This window comes from Scophthalmus maximus, chromosome 18, assembly GCF_022379125.1.
Source record: "Scophthalmus maximus strain ysfricsl-2021 chromosome 18, ASM2237912v1, whole genome shotgun sequence".
Lineage (NCBI taxonomy): Eukaryota > Metazoa > Chordata > Actinopteri > Pleuronectiformes > Scophthalmidae > Scophthalmus > Scophthalmus maximus.
Window position 1 is genome coordinate 5,239,667 of NC_061532.1, and position 22,957 is coordinate 5,262,623.

At 44.7% G+C, this 22,957-nt stretch overlaps 1 long non-coding RNA gene across 2 annotated transcripts in view; it reads right to left on the reverse strand.

Moving 5' to 3' along the window:
* The window catches only part of LOC118290592, a 53,436-nt gene extending 38,218 nt beyond the window's left edge, over nucleotides 1-15,218 (reverse strand). For both annotated transcript variants that reach the window (XR_004786457.2, XR_007030125.1), the window contains exons 1-3: nucleotides 14,994-15,218; nucleotides 4,651-4,799; nucleotides 4,505-4,550 (exon numbers count right to left, since the gene is read on the reverse strand). This is a non-coding gene — a long non-coding RNA (uncharacterized LOC118290592). The remainder of the gene's footprint in view (nucleotides 1-4,504; nucleotides 4,551-4,650; nucleotides 4,800-14,993) is intronic.
* Between the last annotated feature and the right edge of the window lie 7,739 nt (nucleotides 15,219-22,957).

Here is a 22,957-nt window from a genome sequence, read left to right on the forward strand (position 1 = left end):
GGGTAATGAGGTCGACACCTCCTGGGACTCCTAACCTTTGAGCCCTGACCCTACCATGTAATGGCCTGTGGGGGTTGGGGGGGGGGGGGGGGGGTTCACTTAAGAAGCTACAGGCTCATGCCTTAAGTGAAGAGGAGATACAAGGGGAGACTGACCTTTAACCCATTGTTGTTACTGTGAAATCAGTTTAACAGCTCTTTGATGGTTTAATGCGCAAGTGGCTATGAGACATGAAAACTAAACTACAGGAGGAGGGAAGAGCAAACATCTGCTGCACGCGAGCACCAAAATGAAAAGCACTTTACACCAGTGTCTCATTCCCTTATTTATTGCAGCCGGATTGTGAATATGTTTCCTTTGAACATGATGGATCATTAAAGTAATGGTGTACTGTGGTTTTGTTCTTTCCTTTTGCTTAGATTTTACTTCTTTCTAATACAAATGTTTTATCTGCGTCTGTGTTTCTCCCGAGAACTGCCATTGCTCTACTTACCAGGAAATACTTTCTAGATATGCAAATTTCTATCATGAGAGAAAGCGTCTTTCGCATGTGTGTGCGTGTGAGTGTGTGTGTGTGTGTGTGTGTGTGTGTGTGTGGAAAAGAGAGGGAGAGGAATGCATGCTTGGATATTGTAGTACCAGCAACATACAAGCATTTCACTAACACACAGCAGTTTTTTTTCTTTCTCCGGGTTGTGCAAACTGTATGTGTGTGGGTGTGTCTTTGTCTATCTACTTATGCAGATACTTTTTTAAAGAGCCATGTAGGTACAGCATGTACCATGCAGGTACTGTGCGTTGTCTAAATTGAGACAGCATGTAACTGTACGTTCGGTACTGTACTGCCGTGGCTCTTTTAACTTAAAGGAATAATTTGTCAGTTTGTGGGAATTAACTTTCTTTTACTGCGACTTAAATGAAAGGATCAAAACCATTCTCATTTATTTTGCATTCAACATGAATCTAAAGCTAGGAGCTTGTTTGCTTGTTTGACTTTTCCGTTAGGACAAAAAAGAAAAAAAAGAATATGTTCTTGGCAAGAATTAAAATGAGATATTGACATAGGAAGCTACTGTCAGTAGCCGTTTATCAAACAGAGAGTAAACGCTCGTGTGACTCTGTCCAAAGCTAACAGAATGTTCCCCGGCAGCACTCTCTGCACATAATGTAGCTCACCAATTAATTCAACTTATTTATTTAGTATAAAAATGTCATAGTTATATGGGATGTTATGAGGTTAACTTTATCAGACAAGTGCAGCAATTCCTGAAATTGCCAGCTTAAGACAGACAGATTTTTAATTCTTTCAAGGTACAGATTAGGAGTTATAATATGCTAATGAGTGTCACATACATAAAAAAAAACACACAGGGGGAAAACACCCTTAATGGTCAACAACACAGTTCAGCCAAAAATATACATAAATAAAATTAATTTTAAATGACTTCCTCCAAACTCCTGGAGTTGATCATTACAGAAAGATGGATGTGGCTACACATTTCTTTAATATAGTGTAGCAGTAACACAACGCCTCTCCATCTTCAATGATATGACCCAGATGACATAATATCACTCCAGGTATAAAATTCCCCTCGTTCATCTTCTCTGGCGACACTCCAGAGACACCCCTCCCTCTCACGCTGTGTGGTCTCCTCCTTGTTTTCCCCCAGTCGCTCTTTTGAATCTCAAGTGACCCAGACACAAGTGCTGGTGGCCACATTCAGCGGTCCGCGAGCGGCCTGTTCCCCACTCGGCCCGTCCTTTTAACTTTGAACTGTTCCTACACAGCACAAAAAGTATGTCCAACACAATGCACGCAACGCATGGGGTGGGGGTTCTGACGTAACACTGAACTGACAAACCACAACAGGCAGGAACATACAGTACACCGGAGACTGAGCAGTACTAGTAAAACTTGTCTTTTCAGTTCAAATGCAATAAATGAAGTTCATGTGGTAAGCAGTCTCACAAAACCGGACAAGTTCTGTACCCGTTTCCTTCTGCCGAAAGCCTTCGGTTTGTGAATTTCTCACAATAAACATCTGCATAATCACAACATCCTGCCAGCGCCGTAATTCCCTTCCGCCATAGCCCTCCAATAATCCACCATCTCACAGCAGTGCAATGACAATAAAGAATCTTGTGTACCCGTACCAAACTGCTCAACGATTCATTTCGTCAGTACTGTCAAGCTGGGCAACAGTGTAGACTAAAAATCCTCAGGGAGCAGAAATCAATTCGTGAAGATTTGGATTTTTTAACGGGTTAAATATTTTACCCAAAATGGACCTTCGACAAGAACTGTCTTTGCGTAATGTTCATCGAAGCCAATCGACACTGACCTAATGATTATCTGTGGTATCTAACATGTGAAAATGTTCCTGTGCGGTATCAACTTTATCTGATCACATGAGCTTTAACATCGCTACCTGACGTCCACGGCTGCCTGCACCATCCCACACGGCCCCTGTTCTACTTGGCACGTCACCTAGAATGACCTGCTGGATCAGGTACACAGTGCCTCTGACTCACAGATCCCTCTGCCTTCGGGTGAAGGAACTGTTTATTTTTGGGAGGTAAGCTTGTTTGCTCACTTGCCAACAGCTAAACAGCACTCTTATATCCCTATGCTAAATATGGATCAAGAGGGAGAGGATGATTAACCTAGCTTAGCATTAAGACTAGGGAACCTGGATCACCGGTTTGTCCGCCTCTCTCCTAATTACATTGTTTTTAAACCTGCAAAGACCTGTAAATTTAAATGTTGTATTTTGTCTGTTCGTTGGGTTCAAAACCAAAAGTAGGAAAATACTTTATATATTTGTTTTGTGAAAAGATGCTGGGAAAAATAAATTCCTTAGGTGTTTTTGTTACCATGCGGTTGCCAGGCAACCATGGCTTGGATTGCCATATTTTTGGAGGTTTGATGTGAGCCATGTGAGCAATACCCCACTGCTTTCAATCTTTATGCTAAACTAAGCAAATCACACCGTGGCTCATGCTCCATATTTAGCATACAGACATGAGAGTGGTACCAATTTGCTCATTTTAACTCAAAGCAAAAAAATCGAATAGGTGTATTTCCATAAAATTTCAATATTTTTGGGGGGGGTTTTGCCCCCTGCGGTTGTTCATGTTGGCTAACTTTATCAACCAAATCTCCTAATTGCTGACATGTCATCTTATATCTTTCTGAATGGGGGGGTTGAGCATTCATCATGTTGGCGTCTAGGCTACCGGAGGCCACAGTGTCATGTTTGCTCACATCTTTTAGCGTTGTGACACAATCCAATACTGCCCAAAGTGAAAGAAGAAAGATCACGATTGAAAAATTAAGACGACGTGGAAAGTATGGGCATGGTGCGTACGGTCACGTGGCCCAGCATTCCCATTGACATAAGAGTCCGCGGCACTCTCGTCAGAAAGTCAATACCATGATAAACACGGCCCTTCACTTGAGCCCCGGTTCACCACTTTAGCAGCCAATTGCCTCGACAGTCATTACCTAACTAGTAAATCACCGCCGCTAGGATACAAGTAAATAACAGAGCTGGTGAGTGAATAAGTCAGCCAAAGAGGTGAGCAACAGCGAGAGGAAACGTGTTGCCCTGTGTTTTTACACAAACTCATTCTAAGTGGAAAGTGAGCATATGTTATAGAAAATGATGCCTGTAAAACTTTTTTTTTTCTAGTCCCCCCCCCCCCACCAATGGCTCTGTCAGTGAGTGTCATTCAAGATGTGGCCTTTCCACACCCATAAAGAACACATAAAACACACATTGTGCTCTCGTAAAGCACTTGCAGAGGTGAGATTTATGTGCCGAGGTCTGGATTTCCAAATAGAGACCAATGATGTCGCTGAAAATGTTTGTGATTTACGCTGCAAATATATTGGCATGAATACCAATGTGATTGCTTAAAATTGGGAGATGAGGTCTGATTTGAATGAGCCGTACGAACTGAGGACCCAGTTCATGCAAACACATTTCTTTAACAACACGCAGCGTTCATCAGCCACAAGCCCGGTTTCTATCCCCATTGTCATTTCAGGAGGCGACCTTGCTCCTCCCAAAGGCCTGGCCAAATGTGTGTGCCACCATCCATACAATCATTTAACACTTCCTTGCTCATTCAAAACTAAACACCCTACAAAGGAAGTCGGGGCAGACCTTCTGGTACAATGAACACAGGTGATCGGCTCTGCTTTGGCGGAGTCTCGATTTCCCCCTCCACAGCATGAGGTGTCTCTAACTTCGCTAATGCGTCTTTAATGTGGCCCGTTACACCCTTGGATGTGGTTATCAAAACGTTTAAATCGACCCCGCTCACTGGAGGCAGAAGTGAGTCTTGTAAAATGAATTATTGATGCCATGCGAGGCCCCCTCTTTGACTGGGGAACAATGTAACTTGCACCGGTGAATTCGCCTGAGCTCTTTAAAGTCAAGGTCTCGCTGCACACTTTCATGTTCTGACGAGGCCTCAGTCTCCACGCCACAAGGCATACCTTGATTGCCGGTGATGTCCAAGTCTTCCTGAGAGGCACCGCAGTCCTGTCGGGGCAGAGCACGTTATTGTTAGGATACCTGCATAGTTGCATGATTGGTGTCAAATAAACATGGTGCTGAGCTACAGTGCTAGAGGTCTTTTTACCTGTAATTATGGCATGGCTAGCTTTCCACTGTGGGACAGCTGCCAGCTTGCTTTGGCTTTTATGGGGCTTCTGGTCCTTTCTTGTGGTTGTCATGCTGCAATTAAAACTGTCTCCAATCGCTGGGTGGCAAAAGGCGCTGAGACAGACTCTTGTCTCACACACACACACACACACACACACACACACACACACACACATTGAGTATGCATGTGTACTCATATACAAACGCACTGTGGAGCCTTTGGCTGGAGGCGAGGGAAAGCGTATGATATAGGAAAAACATAGTTAATTACATTTGACAGGTATCTATTAAAGTGCATTCTTAGACCTTAAAGGGCCTTCACACATCTAATGGAAATACGCACTCAACGGCTGCCCATGAATAATAGGGCTTCAGAGCCAAAAGCTTTGGCTTTTTTTCTCACCAACATCTAACGCCTGTCAGCGAATAGACAAATCACCACTAATCAAATCCACAAAAGTATAAACCAAGGTTGTATACTGGTATTCAGTTGCTTTTAAATTAGTTATTCAGGCATTCCTCTCATTTTAAGTGACTGAGCACTTGAATCCCCCCTCCACAGAAGCACCGGCTCTCCTGTTTATTACAAACAATACCAGTATGATTGTAATCATGGCACTTTTCCCCCCATTTTGCACTTAAAGAAAGGACGTATGCATCGCGGGATACGCTCTTGAATTGCGACCCCGCAGGTGAAATGTCCACATGCGTGGATTTATCTACAACCATGGTACGACGCATGGCAGGGACACTTAGTCTGTTCATCTGTCTCTCTCTCTCTCAACCTGCCTGCCCGTCTACCCCTCTGTCTGGTTTGTGGGTTCACGTCGTCTGCCTCGCCATTCTTCAACGGTCTTTCATCTGATCTGCCTGAAGTCTCTGTCAGATCAGCTGTCTTCAAACTCCAATTTGGGTGCTTGATACAAAATATTCCGTGCAACAGGAAAGGGGACAGGCTCGTGTTAAAAAAATCCTCAACGAGTTAGACAGTGTGTCACAATTGCTTATTGCCAGGTTTTTCGTCTTGTATTACCTGAGTTAGCAAACCATTATACTCTGTCTTCAACCTAACACGTTGAGCAGCTCATCGTGTAGAAACTAAATGGAGGATAGGGGGATGATTATCGTAAATCATCACTAAGCAATCTCTGTTAAAATAGTCTTTGAAATATGAATATAAATAAGAATATACTTTGAAATCTATTCGGAGACACACTTTGGTTTCCTGTATGAAAGTCAGACATGCTACATGCCCCTCCATCACCCAGACCTCCATGGCCCCACTTTCCACCTCGCTGCATAAAGGGCACTGGCGTAATCCTTTGAGATACTGGGTCGGATAAATAACGTGCTAAGATCCAATATTTAATGGCATGCCTCGGATTTTAACTTCTGCCCAGCAAACAGAGAGAAAAATGGCAGCGGAGGAGCAGGCAGATATCTAACGTAACCAGGAGGGGAGTGTGGAAGCTCTTGGCAAGGAAAAGGCCATTTAAACACCAAGGAAATCTTAAAAACTGCGCGGGTCAGAGTCATTTAGACTCGGTGCCCTGTCAAGAATGCCCCTCACACCAAATTTTGCTTCCTGAAATATTTGGCGTGTCTTGTTTGTTTTTTTGTTTTGGAAAAAATATCGTCTGGTATGGAAAAAGTAATGATGCGATGTCAAATGTCAGATAGTGTAGTGTCAAACTAGGTGGCCAACATGTTTATACACCTGGTCCCTCATAGGCCTAAAGGGAAATATTTGGTGTATCATGTAGTGCTGTCAGACAAATTTGTGCATGCCCTCGCTGTAGGCATTTTCTGTGAAACCTGGGGAACGTCTGTAATGACTGTTTGCTACCTCGACCTATTCCTTTTGCTTTTTCTGGGTGGGGAGTTGTTTGTAAGGTCTGAGGATTGGAGAGAGTGGAACATAGGTCACAGCCTGAAGGATTACCTAAGATGTTTGTGGATTAGAGATACAGCTTTTAACATATTTCACATAGTAAACCACTTACCTACGATACCAAGGGGTGTGGCATTACTTTTCGATTTACATCTTAGTCTTTTAACACTCGCTCTGTTCCCTGTTTCCGTTACACCAAACACCCCCCACCCACACCCCTACTGTATGTTTCTCCTCGTCCTATCTCCTCTCATTAGGGGGGCTCGAGGATCACACACAAAGCCAGGGAAAGATTATGATGATAGTTTTGATGCCTGCCCTTCTTTGTCTCCGTCCACATTCCTCTAAAATGAAAGATGGCAACAATTACCTTAGTGTCTGATGCCTGAAGTCTTTTGACATCCACCTTGGAGAACAGGTCTGGCTCCCAGCCTATGGCGATGAACTCAGGTTCGTTTTTTTTACTGTAAATTACTGTCCCGCGTCAAAGTTGGCTGACGAAGTGGCCAGATCTTACTGCAAAGTTGCGTTCGCCAAGAGCCAGCATTGTGTTGGCACGGGAAGCTGTTTTTTTCATGTATAGGCCAACCTATTGTAGAACAACTTGTCTCCAACGGTACAAGTTCTTTGTTTGTTCGTTCTTGCTATGGACAGCTAGTTCGCATTCACTCTAAATATTACCACAGGTCAGAGGAAAGGCGGTTTGTGGGTATTTTAAATAGGCCGCACATCAAAGCGGGGCAATTTGAGAGTGACATGCGAGTCTGGAAAGTGCTAATAGCCTCCCCGAGCCGATTCCATCCAACCTCCTGCCAATGTCAGAATCCAGCTGAATTTGCTCTCCAAGATGTTCTTCTGAGGTGAAAGCCAGCAGTCAGTTGTAGCTCCACTGGTAGCCGTTTCCGATGCTTTGGTAGCGTAGCATCAAAGTCACGGGGCACACATATATTCCGCAGGATTAGAGTAGCGTAAAAGGACAGCCCCAGCCCATTCACTGTTGGCACGGCCGCCACAGCCTCGGCACAAGTGAGTTTTTAATGCATTCCATTTAACTTTAATTACTCCAATCTCTGCGAGGGCACACAGGAAGAAAAGGCCCGGGCGTTTGTGCCGAGCAGATTACCCCACTGCCCTGCCAAGTCCGTGGCGCGCTGCATCCTAAGATAGAATTCAAATTCAAATGTGGGCTAAAGAAAGTGCAGCTGTCACCCCTCTGGCCTGCGAAGCCCCAACCGGATCAAAGATGAGCTGTCCTCCTCCCCTGCCCGTGTAAAAATGAGCTGTCCTGGCCGTGCCAGTGTCTCGTCCCCCTGGGGCACCTAATCCTCCTCTCCTGACTCCACACTGACAGTCTGAATAAAGGCATTAAACCCCGCAAAATAATTACCAATTAAAACGGATGGAGAAGTCATCAGGTAGTGACTGGGGGGGGAGAGCAGGCAGAGGCAGAAGAGAGGGATGGAGCTGTGTTGGCTTTCTCTCCTCCCTGCCAAGAACAACCTGTATTTTCTCCTTTATGGGTTATGGTTTCGCAGTTCTGGATGAGTGAGTGACCTTACAGAGTAGTATCAGACCGGGAACAGACTTCTGAAAGCTTCGAGGATGTCGAAGAAAAGTTTGTGTGAGGCATCCCAACTGTATGCAAGCCAGGAAATCAGTGCAGAAGTTTTTTAAGCCCCTGGAATTAAGAGTAGTTGTTTTATCTGGTGTTGCCCTATCTAGGCTGCTGCTGCTGCTGCTGCTGCTGCTGCTGCTGCACAGGACTGAGATACAGTGAAAGCGCAGAGATCACGACGCATTTGTATTGTGTGTTTTAGCATCTGGATGTGTGCTGGTACTGTACATGAGATTGAATTTCAAGGTATGGGTACTTTGGGGGGCGGAGGTCAAAGTACAAATGAACTGTAACTGTTTGTGTTTACTGGCCACTGTGCTGTAAATGAGCATGTGAGCACATGTGTGTTTGTACCTGCAGCAGGAATGTTATGGGGGTGTTTGCAGACTAGCGTGCCATGAGGCCCGGGGCACTAATCCACCAGCGCCACACTGCCGAATCCAGGTAAAGTGATCCTAAAGCCTCCTTACCCCTCTCCCTCCTCTGTTCTCCCTGCTCCCCTTTGAGCTCCGTCTATTAGCAGTGGTGGAGATCAGACTAGTGAATATCCACTCAAAAGACCAGTCTGGACCAAGGTCCCATATTTTGACAACTTAATCTCCCCTTTTGCGGCAGGCAGAAAAGACGGGAATTGCCATGTGACAAGGGGGGTTCTGACTTGACCACGTTCTTTTGAAAGCCCGTCCTTTGTTATTGGAGACAACCCGTATTCCTGAGTGCTAACTTGTGTAGTTTTATCATTTCCATACAATCGATGACTGAAACCTATTTATTTTTTTCCTTGACTGTGTGAATCTTATCATGGGAGGACAGATACGGACACACCATGAAATTCCAGTTTGACTCATGACTAACAAAAGACACGCAGCATAAATCAAGCTTAAATTCAAATGAATGTTTTTCACCCTCTGTCTCATAACGTCGATTGAGCAAGGTGGCTCATTCCAGCACTGCTCCCGAGCCTGAAACCCGCTGTAGCACTCCGCTGATGTTGATCCCTTTTGACCCGAGGGACGCTTTGCCTCGCTGATATGACTTGTCTTTCGGTTTCTGTGTCGGTGCCAGAATCACCCTGGGCTAAGTACACTGGGCGTGTACGCTGCTGTGGACGTTGCAGCGTGTGTGATGCATACATTTGTACTTGGAAGTGTGTGAGAAAAGGAGAGAAAGAATTTTGTGTCTCTATTCTCTGTAACCCATAATTAGACCTCAACTTAAACTCCCAGCCAAGCGCATATTTTCCCTATGCATAGATACTGTACACATAAAACATGTACACTACATTTACTTTCGGCAGAAATGTTAAGACGATCCCCTTGTGGGTGTTTTCATCTGTCTCTTACTCTCTGTGATTAGGCTCAGGATCAATTTAGATCTGCTCTTTTTTTTCCATCTCAATTATCGTGTTATGGTCAAATTGTAATCTTGATTTACAAACTGTTGAGGGCCCAAGTCGGCTCAAAGGTGCAGCTTCTATTCCTTTTTTTGTGAAGCATTTCACGGCTAAAACCTTGATCCCCTGAGATGACAACTCGCCTTTATCCTGGCCTCATCCGCAATCCCTTTACAAACTTCAGTCAAATATCGTGCGACCCATCATAAGGAGAATAAGTAGTACTCATTTCGCTATTTGTACCTAAAAATGTCATCAAAGCATACTGTACATATTTTATACTTTCTTTGTGCCGCGTGGTATTTTGCGGTTTCCTCGGCGCGCTCTTTAGTGGATCAGCAGCTTCCCTTGTCCTGCGCGACTAAATTAAACCTCCATAATATTACGCATTTGAAAAAAATAACTTATAATAGATGCTGTCGTGAATAATGTCATAGCAGGGGCATGTTAGATACTCTAACCCTGTGTCTGTGATAGCAGTTTGACAAACAGGCCCTCTCCGCGTCTTTGCCAAACAAACTGGTGGAGCAGCTTTTGTGCCACTGGCAAGCTGACGTGTGAACGGACTTACGCACCGCCACCAGCTGTACTTTTACTCGCAGGGATCTGATGATCGCCACAGACTACTCTTTCTTGTAAATCTTCCCTGTACTTATTTTATACGTTGTTCATCTTACACTGTGGCAAGTAGTCAGAATTTGCTGTATTTTTCACATAGGCTCTACTGTAAATGTGGAGTATTGATTCTGTATGATGATAAATCAAAAGGTGTCCAACCTGAAGAAGATGTGACATTATGTCTCATAGTCAGCAGACAGCTGAGGGAAAGACATGTACACTGTTAGCTGTATAAGCGCTGCAGAAGGTGTTAAGACATTGTACATTAATGCACACGAGGCTAAAACATGTTTAACTGAAGACTGACAGCGGTGAACAAGAGCTGAGCTGATGCTGAATTTTTTTCAGTAATTTCAGTTGTTATTGGCTTTTCTTTTGGCCTTTCGGTCCATGTAGACGGCCTCACTGCGGTGTTTGCGTGGCAGAATTTGAGTCAGTCATTGGCAGTTGGTTGTTTCAAACATCAGCTGAGGCCACTCACCATTTCTGTCGTCCATTAAGTTTTTAAAAGAAAGGACATCAAAATCATACGTGCCTATTAAGCAGACATGTCCTTTAATGCGCTTTAAAGTGTCTCCGCTGGATGATGAGAAAGTTTGTGACACGCTAAGGTCGAAGGACAATTGCTTATTTGAGGAGAGCAAGGATTCCTCTTTTCATTAAAAGGAACGTTCCATTTAAAACAAAGCGAAGGCCTTCGGGCCTTGTCAACCCTCTTTATTAGAACCTCCACTTTGGTCTTAATGCATTTCTAGTCGTTAGCCAGGGCACAATTTGTCACTATCCTCTTCAAAACAGTACGTACACATTGTTCAAATAATTGCCCTGTGAAGGACAAACACGCATGTAAAAAGGCGTCATTATTCTGGCGCAATCACTGGCAGGGACTTTGAGGTCCTTCCTCTCTGCCGTCGTAGTCGAAGGCCATCTGATGTCAAAGTGCCTCTCTGCAGAAGTACAAATTAAAGACGGAGAGATTTGCCAAACAGCAGCATCAGAGCGCTCGGTGCGTACTTAAACACTCTTTAATCAGATCTGCCGCGGCGATGATCATCAGTCGAAAAGACACACTGCCGCAAGAATCACAGTCGCTGGTCTAATGATATTGTTTCATACTGAGCGTGTGGATGTAAACTTGTGCAAAAAACAATGTGAGTGTCAGTATTGTGCGAATCTGACACCCTTCGAGAAACACCACCCCCCCCCCCCCCCCGTTGTCAATCAAAGTGTTGCAGATATGAGATTTGTCCCGTTCATTATAGTTATTTTTTTTAATTAATATGCACAGTTAATGAGCAGTTTTCCACCAGACAGCAGTGGAATGGCAGCTTGCTGAGATAACCAAAATCACAGTGCATGGATGACTGACATATTGTTTTGTGTATCATCATTACGCTAACTTTCAAACTCCTATCCATCCATGGAGGATATACACTGCTGACCTCCCCACCTGTCAGATTACAAACTGAAGTCCAGCTGCCTGACGCGACACAACATCCCCCCCCCCCCCCCCCCACCCCACCCCCCCACCCCACCCCCGACACGCTGGCTCCATTACAGTACATTATTTACATCGTGTACACTCCTCAAGGATTTCTATGACATCACCTGCTTTCTGTAACATCCCGAAGCAATGTGCATTGGCAAAAAGCAATTCAATAAAAAAATTTAAGAATTACCAAAATCACCACATGGCAAATACAACACATGTTGTTTTTGTTCATTTTGCTCTTTCTGTGGATTTCGTTTTTACGATTTTTTGGATGCTGGTTGCCGGAGTTGCAGTTTCCCAGTTCTACAGCCTTTGTGCAAATCTCGGCCAATTAGCTGCCGGCGGTAGAAAGTGAATAGATGTAATGTCGCATTAGTCCCTTTAATGAGGTTAAGTATTGATAATATGGTTCAACAGATACACTTTCCTCTCTGTACAATTCAATCTGACTGATTCATGCGACAGAGGCAGGCTGCAGGAGGGTGAGTGAAAAGGATAGAGGATATTTCATTTGATATGATGTTAATAAATACTCAATATTCAATATTAGTGTTTTTTCCCCTGGAGGATTTTTTTTCTGCATTGATTACACCATGAAGATCCATTAATTAGATGCTCCCGCTTATGAAATGTTGCCGAACATAAAGATCTGTGCTGCTGAGGTTGCAGGATGTCTGTGGTCAGTGTACTGAGGCAACCTCGAGCCTCCAAAAACTGGCACAGAGGAGCCCCCCCAACTGTCTGTACTAAATAATTTGAGTTTTAAAAACTGTGTCTTATGAGAATAGGATAATAACAACAACGAGAGAGCGAGGGCCACTATGCAGATGCAAACTTTAATACCCGCACTCTGTCTGCCAAAACAGGAAAAGCAAGGGTGGAAAAGGACACATTTTCTGGCAGCCCTTCATCAAAAGCATAAAGCAGTGGCCACAAGGGGCGAAGTGAAGAGATTAGAAGAGCTATTGACATTTCCCCGTAGCAAGGAAGGGGTGTCGAATAGCAGCAAGGATGATAAGGTGTACGGGGCATTCAGTCCCCCCCCCCTCTCATGTTTTATGTATCGGTGATCACAACTGATCGTGAGCGAAATTAATCAATAACAATGCCGCCGGGATGTGTGGATGACACATGCCACTGCCCACCCCCACCCGCCGGCTTGTGCTGCCGCCCCCTCCTCCTCCTCCTCCTCCTTCAGCACTCCTTGCCACACTCCTCCATTCTCCACCCTCCTTCTTCCTCCTCACCCCATCCATTTTGATTCGGGGGGCCCTGTTGTGCGCCACGTCTAGGTGAGGGATTTTTACATCCCCGGCGTGCTTGGAGGAACTCCATATGGCCGGGATCAAAGGTGTTGCTGGGTGCATGGTTCTGCTTGGTTGCCAGCCACCGCCGTTAATTAGAAAACAAGATCAGAGGCGGTATTAAAATCCAATTAAGCCCGTATGAACAGATTGCCAAGTGATGTTCACTAATGCATTACTGAGCACCATGCAAATTTTAGTGGCAGCATTTGGCTTTATGTTATGTGTTTGTGTCATTAAGAGTGTGTGCGAGTGTGTGCGGCAGTGTGTCTATGCACGTGCCACTTGCTGGCTGTCCAAGGCTCTGTGACATTGCCTGATCTTTTCCTTGATACACAGCCCTGATCTCATATAAACAATCAGCTAAAGCTCTGCAGAACAACAAACACCTATCCACACAATAAGATTGGATGATATTGCTTCTTACAATTAAAGCATGATTGAGAACGCTGAATTATTGATCCATCATAATTGAGTTCTCTTCATTTGATTTGTACAAGAAAACTAATACGATGCACAGAAAACCCAGCCGATTTGGACGAATTGCCTTGCAGTATTTGGGTTTCTTTAGAAAAATCGACAACCTTTCCATTTGGTCCCACTGGCCACTCAAAGACGGGAATTACAAGACGGACAGGAGCTTTCCATTTAAACCCTTTTTAAAATGTTCAGATGGCTGTCAGCAGATGAAATGAAACCGTGTTAAGGAATTGGATGGGGCACATTAAAATGCGTACATGAAATCATTTCGCACAATGAGTGCCTCTTTAGTCCACGAGTTCCATTCGCCACAGCAGACAGACAGGGCATCTGTACCAAAGACTGACAAGTGGATGCAGCTGGTGGCCTATGGCCCGAAGCATCCACATTATCACAGACGAGGGCTGCTAATGTTGCACTGAATGGAGCCCCTTTTGAGACACAAAATAGCATTCTGATTAGAAAGCCAGGAAATACACATCTGAAGTGCCGGAAACCGTCACAATACAGAACCACGGCACATTTGGCACGGCCTCAAGCTGTGGAGTATAGAGGAGTAGGATCTTCATGAAGGGATGTGCCACCCCAAACACATTTAGAGCTCTAGTTGTGCAGGTTATCGTGGTATTTTTTTCTTCCTCAGTTCATGTGTTCCACAGATTTTGGGTTGGGTCAGTGTTTTCTCCTTAATAAAATCATCGTCAAGTCAATTGGAACCTGATCAAGGCTTGGTTCCGACCCAATTGGTCAAATCACACATAATTTTTGTCAACATGGAGCAATAAAGCCGTACAGGATGTGCATGTCAACCATTTACGCCCACATGAAACACAATTAAAACACCAAGCAACTAAATCAGCATATCGCATAAAACGCACATGTCCAGTATGTACACATATTCATCAAAAATATATTTGAAATAGTGTGAATTTTATTTAATCTATATTATTTTTCTATTTCTGTGTATATATGTTGACTGCTAAATGCACCTCAATGACACCAAAAAAAATCCTCCTATGTAACCTGTTATGTACCTGGCAATAAAACTGATTGTGATTCTGATATGACAGTCGTGATATTCCAAGCTAACAACACCAGCTGCATATCAATTGAGAGCTCTGATTCCAACGGTGCGTCCATTATAACCCTCCGACCAACTGTCATGGTATGAGCAGACGAAGAAGAGCAAAAAAAAAAAGTTTGTTTCAAAAAGTGACATGTAAAAATGATATATTGAATCACACATGCTACATGCTAAACATCAGGCAACTGCACAGAACGGGGAGACGCTCGGCTACACGCAAACATCAACACTTTTCACCTGCACAAAACACAATGGATAATACGTTCCGAGGTGAGACATTGATAGCTGCTGCTACCAACATGCTAACAACACAAGCTACACACCAGCCCAGCCTCCGCAGATTCCAACGCTATCCTCCCTCTAACTCTCAGACAAACATTCAGCTCATCGGCCGCCGACCAATGTTCGTATCAACACAGCGACATACGTAAATGATGTCTTACCGTCGAAGTATTTGCAGGGAAAAGTTGCGTTTGGATCCATGGATCCGCTCCCGTTTGCTAGCACAAAGAGAGTCGGTCATTGCAAGATATTAATCCGCCTGTTCCGTCGCCACCAGCGGAAGTTGCACGTAAAATGGCGTCCGGGAAAAACAAGTGCGTCACAGTGGGTCCGACCAAAACCGTCCAATGTGTGTCGCGACTACTCCACTCACTCCAATGGACCTTTTTTGTTTTCCCCCCAGCAATGGCTGATCACGGAGCCTCTCAATAGTTCCCGGAAGTGAGCAGCAAAGCATTAGGGTAGCAGCAGAGTGGGTCAATGGACCGTCTGTGTTGCACTTATGAAGGGTAAGACGTTTAAATAATCAGGTTGTATATTATCAGCACATCTGAATCAAATCAACATGCGCATTAAAGCATTTTAGTGGATTATGATTTATGATTAGTTATGATTTATTTATGATTTAAAAAAAACAACTATTGACTCACTACATAGAGGAACTAGGCATGTCGGTCTGCTATATTGTAAATCAATACATTTATTGACTAATAACAACCAAAAATCGGCGGTTCTATTAACGTGTCAATGACCCAGATTGCCCAATGCGCCGCTGACATGCACGCCATCGAACTTTACGTTGAGTCTGTTCGAAGCTCTGATGACATTACGCCGCACTGCATAGATCGTTTACAGGGGGACAGATGATCCATGAATTTCAAGAGGAATGGGCTTCATCTGCATTATTACATAGGAGATATTAACTCAGAATTTATTTTTTCCAGGCAGACATTAAATCTTTCATTTATGCTGTGTTCCATCTTCATTTACTCTGACCCAGTAAATGTACTTATACTTGATTTTTCTCAGAAGTGTTACCTTTATATAGATACTGAGATTATTCATATAGACCTTGTAGTTGCAGAGATATACTCTTTTCATTTTGGCCATGTCAGTTTCGAGCAGGGACCTGCGAAAGGGGCCCCGATCTGAAGAGCTATGATTACGTGACAAGAAACTTCTGTACTTTACTTTTAGGTTTACAGAGATGATTTCATTACATTTGTTTGCAGTTAAAATGTTTCCGAGATCTAATGTTTACTCTTCCAGGGGAGCCACATGTTAGACCTCTTGGCTTTTTGGCCGTGCCAGCACATTACATCTCTCTGTTGCTGTGCGTCTTTTTCCCCCTCCCTTCTGGACAAACTGATACTTAGAGGAGAACTGCTGAACAATTAAATTAAAAATGAACTAAAATGATCTGCATCATCTGTATTACAGTATGGGCAGATCACACCATTTGACAAACACTAAATCATTTTCTAACTGCTCAGAAGAACAAAGAATTGTTTGTCTTTGGATCTTGCTTGGGCGTGTGTAATGAGAATGGGACATGGGACAGAGCAACAAAAATTACCAGATTAATACATAAAAGAAAAAACACAAAGAAAGGAGAATTGTATTAGGCTTAACCCAGTGGTCAGATGGAACCAGCTGCAGCTTCCCACAGCTCCAACTCTTTTGCTGCACCATTAAAATTCTGGATACTCTCCTGCAGGCTCAACACATCCAAGTCCTTTTCAACCTGCCTCTTCACGGGGTAAATGTGACCTACCATCACTTGAGCTCTAGCTTTAACCAACCTTGCGAGTTCTCATCTTTGTATTGTTGGTGAAATACCTGCAGCTTCTGCTCCTGGACATCTCTTGGGCAGTTGCACATCCCAGTCCTCCTGTCCTTCTTGGTGTGGAATCTTTCGCAAGACCTAGTGCTCATCGGTTTGCCTCCAGTCAGCCTGTTCCTGAACCACTTGGCCCCGGCAATGTGAAACCCACTGTCTTCCTCCAGAGTACCAGGCAGGTGAATTGTCTCACGCGGAGACTCCAAATCTGAGACAGAGGAGCAAGGTTTCAACCCACCACCTCCGGGTGTCTATGGTGTGACTGGACACAAGTCTATCAGTGAATCTTTACCCTTATGACTATATGTTCCTGACTGGCCAGTATCCTCCAGGCACAGTCTCTCCCTACAGCAGAACCTTTGAGCAGGGGAAGGACCACTGGCAAGACACTCACTACATAAGGAACTACTATCCAGCCAACCCCAGTACTCTGCAGGTTGAGACCATCCCCACTGACTTGACTTAATGCTGCGTTCCATTGCAAGTCGGAAGTCGATAATTCCGTGTTGGCCTTACCGACTGCGTTCCAGTGCATCTGCTTGGAAAATAGATGTCCACTGGAAACTCATGTTTGCTTGGCTAGCCTCTGAACATCAGAAGCATGTACTGATGAGCTACCACAATACCATTATATGAAGAGAAACAGCGTATGTCCGTCTCCTTCATGCTTTGGATTTGGATTTGCAATCCAGAGTACAATGGAACGCAGCATAATGCCCGTCAGAGCAGGGCTGGCAATGATCAAAGTGATGCAATGACTGGAGAAAAACAGCCCTACGGACTAGTTGGGTTTACCAAGTTGATGTGGCCTAAGCAAGGTAGTGTCTTGGCAGCACTATCTTTGTATTTTAAGCTTAGAGATTCCCTTTTAATGTGTTCGTTCTTGTCTTACAGGCTGGCGAACACCTGTATAAACTTCTGTATTGCATAAATGATCTTAAAACTCTCACTTTCCCTGGTTTTTAGTACAGTTTGTTCGTAGTGTCCTCGTCCAGGTCACCATTCCTAGCAAATGAAGGAACACAGTGGCTGCAACCAGCAAAATTTGGAATATCTTTACCAACTTTAAAATCAGGTTTTCTCCATCCTTGCTGTTGCCTGTGGCTACCTCAGGCCTTACTAAGGCCTCGCTGTAGTGGCACAGTTCACCAACAACACTGAACTTAAATGGGTCAGTGCAAGGTGATTCAAATGGCTGAGCTCTACCTTAATACAAACTGTTTGCAGTTTTTAAAAGAACCTAAATGTTGATGGGTATGTCGTATAAAACCTGAGGGCTCTGTGATGTGCACTGACACACGATAGCAAAGTCTTAACCTCACGGCTGGTATGCCTTGCTTAATATATAGTTCAACTGTATTTGTCTTTACAATCATGTGACACTGACTCGTGATATGGGAGCTGCCCCAAATCCAGCATCAGAGTCGTGTGCCACTTATCCATATTGATGCAATTTACACATTGAATCAAAGCTGAACATTCTCAACATCTGGGGAGTTGTGAGGCGGAAGCTTTAGAAAGGGACTCTGGACTTTACACTATATGCCAAGAAGAAAGAGTCATAAACAATCCCTGTAGTCTTGATCTACAGTTTGGTTTGAGCCGTGGCTCAAACAAGGGTGAATCAATAGCCAATCTGTTACAGTGACATTTGCTGATGTCATTAATGGACAGTGGGCATCCTAATTCATACAACAAATCACCTCTGAAAGACTCTCCATTGATCTTTAATTAGAGGCGGCTGTTAATCACCTTTATGACTCTCCTCAGTGGCACCATAATGGTTTCTGCAGTGAAGCCACAGCGGCATCGGCAGGCCGCGTTTGGCGTCTGTGTTTATGTACAGAGCGCCCCAGTATTAACGGATCTGCCCGGGGTTCTTCCGAATATTTTATAATTGTGACTTTTTGTTCGCTTTATGCCCAAGAGAGCACGGGAAATACTGCGTCTTCGCCTGCGACTGGAACCTTTTGCTAATGGTCTTTTCGTGCGTAGGGACAAACAATGACCCACAGGAGAGAAATGGCAATTACCTCCAGGAAGGTTCCCACTTCACACACCTGTCACAACACAGATGAACCCATCACAGAAGACCAGTGGAGAGGGACAAAAACGAGGGAGGTCTCCCCTGGTGACCCTTCAGCTTTCATAGTCTCCCCTCTTTTGCAGCTCGACTATTAAGACATAAAGGGGTCAGTCCCCAGACAGCTCCTTCCTTCATCCCTGCCTCACACACTCATCTCTGACAACTCCTGCCATGCTCCCTTATTGATGGCCACTGAGCATCGACATCAACATTATAACTGGTGTCCTGTTTTTTTTTTTTCGAAGAAAATGGCTCCTTTTTTTTTTTTTTTTAGCTTTTGTCTATTACTATTTTCTCTGTATTCTGAATAAAGGTTTTGTATTGTTTGTCCTTATTGGACAAATCGTACAAAATTCCTCGTACACAGTTCTCAGGTCCTATATTAACGGAAGATCTGTTGGGGATAAGACGTGTGATACACAGCGCAAAATCAGTTTATCGTTTGATGTGAAGCAGTGCTTCTAATCATATTACAAGAGGCACAGCAAAATGTGAATATACATATTGCCATATGTCTTGATTTGGCATCTGGCATCCTGCTGTGCTCGTTGATGAGAAGGTGGAATCTGGTTTGACTTAGCCATGCGGCAAATGTGGCAAATGTAGGCCTAAACAAACATGCATTTCAGATGTCTGGCTGTTAAAAGGCACGGCTATATGAGGAAATAATTTGGCCATAAAATTCATAGATCCTCATACTTGAGTGTTATTCCTTCAAGTGTTTTACGGCTCCCTCTTAAAATAATGAAACAGAAATAAAATCCCAAGGGCAAAAGATCTAAGTTTTGATTCGCAGTCGTTCACATCTGTGATTTCTTTTGATGAGATTTGGTCATTTATTGTCCAATTTACCTATTTATCTGTCCAGCCTCACACAGTCAATTTGAAGTGCACAAAGAACACCAAATCCTTTATTCTCTGCAGAGGCTTTTTTCTTCTTCTTGCATTTGAATACCTTTGTGTTATGATAAACCATATCATTAAGTACACCACAGAAATAGTGGATTCCACTGCCATGTACATCTGCTTAACTTGACGTGTTTTTTTTTCTCTCTCTCTCTCTCTCTCCAGAAAACGCAGGATGTGTACAGACCAGTGTTAAAAATCTACCCCCAGCCACGGCAAACGGCCCAATTGCCTTGTGATTAACGCACAATAAAAGAATGTGATGGCTTAAAGAAGCAGCAGGAAAAGCTGCCCAGTGAAAGATGGGTGTATGGCGGCACACTCTATAATTAAGCCAGTCTGCACTTGATGAAAGTAGATCACACTGGCGGGCCACGGCTTCACAGCCAGTTTGTTTTTACGACATAATTACAGTCCAAATCAAATGAGAGGATTTAATATTGCACCACGACAACCATGTGTCCAATGTCAACAATGACACTGACCCCCCTGAGGCAAGGTGTGTGTGTGAGTGTGTGAGTGAGTGTGTGTGTGTGTGTGGGGGGGGGGGGGGGGGGGGGGGGGGGGGGCAGGTCAGGCGTCAGGAAGCCGACAGCAGAGAAGCCTCCCCACCGCGGGAGCTATCTGCCTGTGTCTGGGCCCACCTGGGAGGTCTGACACCAATGGAATTACACTGACAGTGGGACAGGGAGAGGATGGGAGAGGGAGAAAAGAGTTTGTCTATGAAATAGAAGGAGGGGGAGAGGGAGAGGGAGGGAGGGAGACGGACTCGTGCGGAGCTGAAAGTTCCGATGAGAAGAATCCATCCATTGGAAGCAGGCGACGGAGAGGAGAGGAAGAAGCAGAGCAAATGGAAATAGACACGAGAGAGGTGGGCGAGTGGAAGTGATGAAGAGGCTGAGAGGGGAGAGGAGGAGAAGCGGCCGACTTAAATATGCAGACGGAGAGGGCGTGGCCGGAGAGCAAATATAAACAAACGTCTCGGCCAAGTGTTTTTCGGAGAGCTTGTGCAGTCGCACAGGCCCCCACCGAGTTGTTCTAGCCATCGGAACAGGATCAGTTGAAGAGAGATCGGTGTTAAAGTGGATCACATCCTGTCCGTCTTCTCTTCAGTGTTATCGTTTAAAAATGCAGGAGAGTTTGAAAAGAAGAAAAAATGGTAGAAACTATAAAGGCCTTTTTCTGCAGTAGAGGAATTGTCTCAATATATGAGAGGCAATTACAGCAACCCAAAGCTGTCCTTCTTCTTTTTGAGACGAGTGCCGTTTTGGATTCTTGACAACGTGGTTGTGCCGTAAACGACCACAACCTCCCACTGAGCGGCTTCAGTGTTTTTCCTCCCTCTGAAGAAAAAAGAAAAGAGTCTGCGTTTCCTGTCCTCTAGTGACACGCTCGACGCAACCGCGGAGCCTTTGTTCTCCGGGGGTCACATTCTGCCCGAGGAGCATCTTCCCAGGACGCAGCTGTTGAGTGACCACGCTCGACCACACGGCTTCCCGTCTCCTGACCATGCCTTCCAACTCGCTCTTCCTGCTCTACATCCGTCCATTCCTTCCTCCGCCCTCACCCCACTTCCCTGCCTCTTTCAAGCCCTGTCTTTTCCCCTCTTGTTCCCAAGAGCATCCAGCTGGGCTGGATTTTCTCTGGTCGCTGTGTTGCGGGGCGAAGCCCGGGCAGCTCGTTGGGCGGCCAGCGTCATTTGACTGGGTATTGGTCAGGGCTGGTAGATTAGTAACTGGATATCCACAGAGGGGCCAGTCGGGCCTGAGGCCTGTGATCCAGTAGAAAGCAGGGTCCCTGTGGTGGCCCCGTGGCTCTGTGTGGGCAAGGGCTTGAACCGCGATCCCTGCTGACACCCTGTTCCCCGGGGAGGTGGTTTTACTCCAAATCGTGATTTTCCCATCTCCCGCTCTCTGCGACTCTCTGTCTGTGTCCATGTGGCCACTGCCCAGTGCTCTCTGGTGGGGAGGATACGGCACCTCCTCGCCACTGGCACTCGGGGCCACTTTTCTCCCACGGAGCCGGCCACACGAGAGGAGGCCGTCTCCTAAACAGGCATAAAAAGGGACGCTTTTTTTAAACCCCACGTCACGTGTGAACTGCGTCAGATGAGCTGTTGACAGCGAGGTGGCCGGAATGGGCCTGCGAGCACACATTTGTGCGGTCCTCCTAAAATAAGTTGCACAATAAGTCATTAGAGGTCGTGATAGGATTTATAATTTTGCAAGAATGCAGAACTTAAATATGGTAAGAAAAATATGAAATATGAAGTTTTTACCTTTTTGGAATCATTAAAAATCTCCTCAATCGTCTGCAGAGAGTCATGCTGTGCCAAATGTTGTGCCAAAAGTTTTGCCTTTGCTCGGATAAGAGCTGCGGGAATGTGACATCTTCTCAACATGCACGTTTCTGCTGACCAGAAGACCAGAATCATTAACATGGCACCCAGATGTCAGCCTGCAGGCACACACACACACACACACACACACACACACACACACACACACACACAAACACACACACTCACGCACACACAATGTTGGGAAATTCACAATCATCCCTCCTAAAAACACCAAATCCTCCAAACATAATCTGTGCAAGCAATTTGAAGCCGCTTGTTTGATTATTTTCCGAATATTTTTCGACGTAATGATTCAGTTTTCACCGTGAATCATGGATCACTTGGAGACACAAAGACACTTCACGAGTTGTGTGTGGCAAGAGCTGGCAAGCATCGAGAATTCCTCCTGATTTGTGTCTCTCACACAAAGCCTTCTCTCCTTTCTTTACTCCTCTATCTCCACTCCATTGTTGTTTCTCTTCTCTGCCTTCTCGTGCTCTTTCGTTGCACACACACACACAACACACACACAGTGTACATTCGCTGTTATGCTATCCACTGGCACTGGAGGCTCAAGCACGGACAGGCTTGGCTGCCATTGGCTTGATGTCAAGAAATACCTGATGGGCTCCCACAAACATGCCAGGACTCATTTGCGAAGCATGAGACTGTCAATCACACACTTCAGAAATAGAATCATATATAATGCCAAAAAACTACAAGTTCCTCTGTCTGACAAGTGGAAAAAAAAAATCAATTTTGAAGCGCTTAAAATGTTTAGAAATGACATAAGAGTGATCGGACATGGACTGCAGTTCGCATTCACTGAAATCACAAACAAAACCAAAAGAATTGAGGGACGACAGCATTCATCAGGTGTTTCATTAACTGGACTTGTGTCACTTGCCACACGTTTTATGAACATTTCAGTGTTGAGTTCGCACCTGCTCAT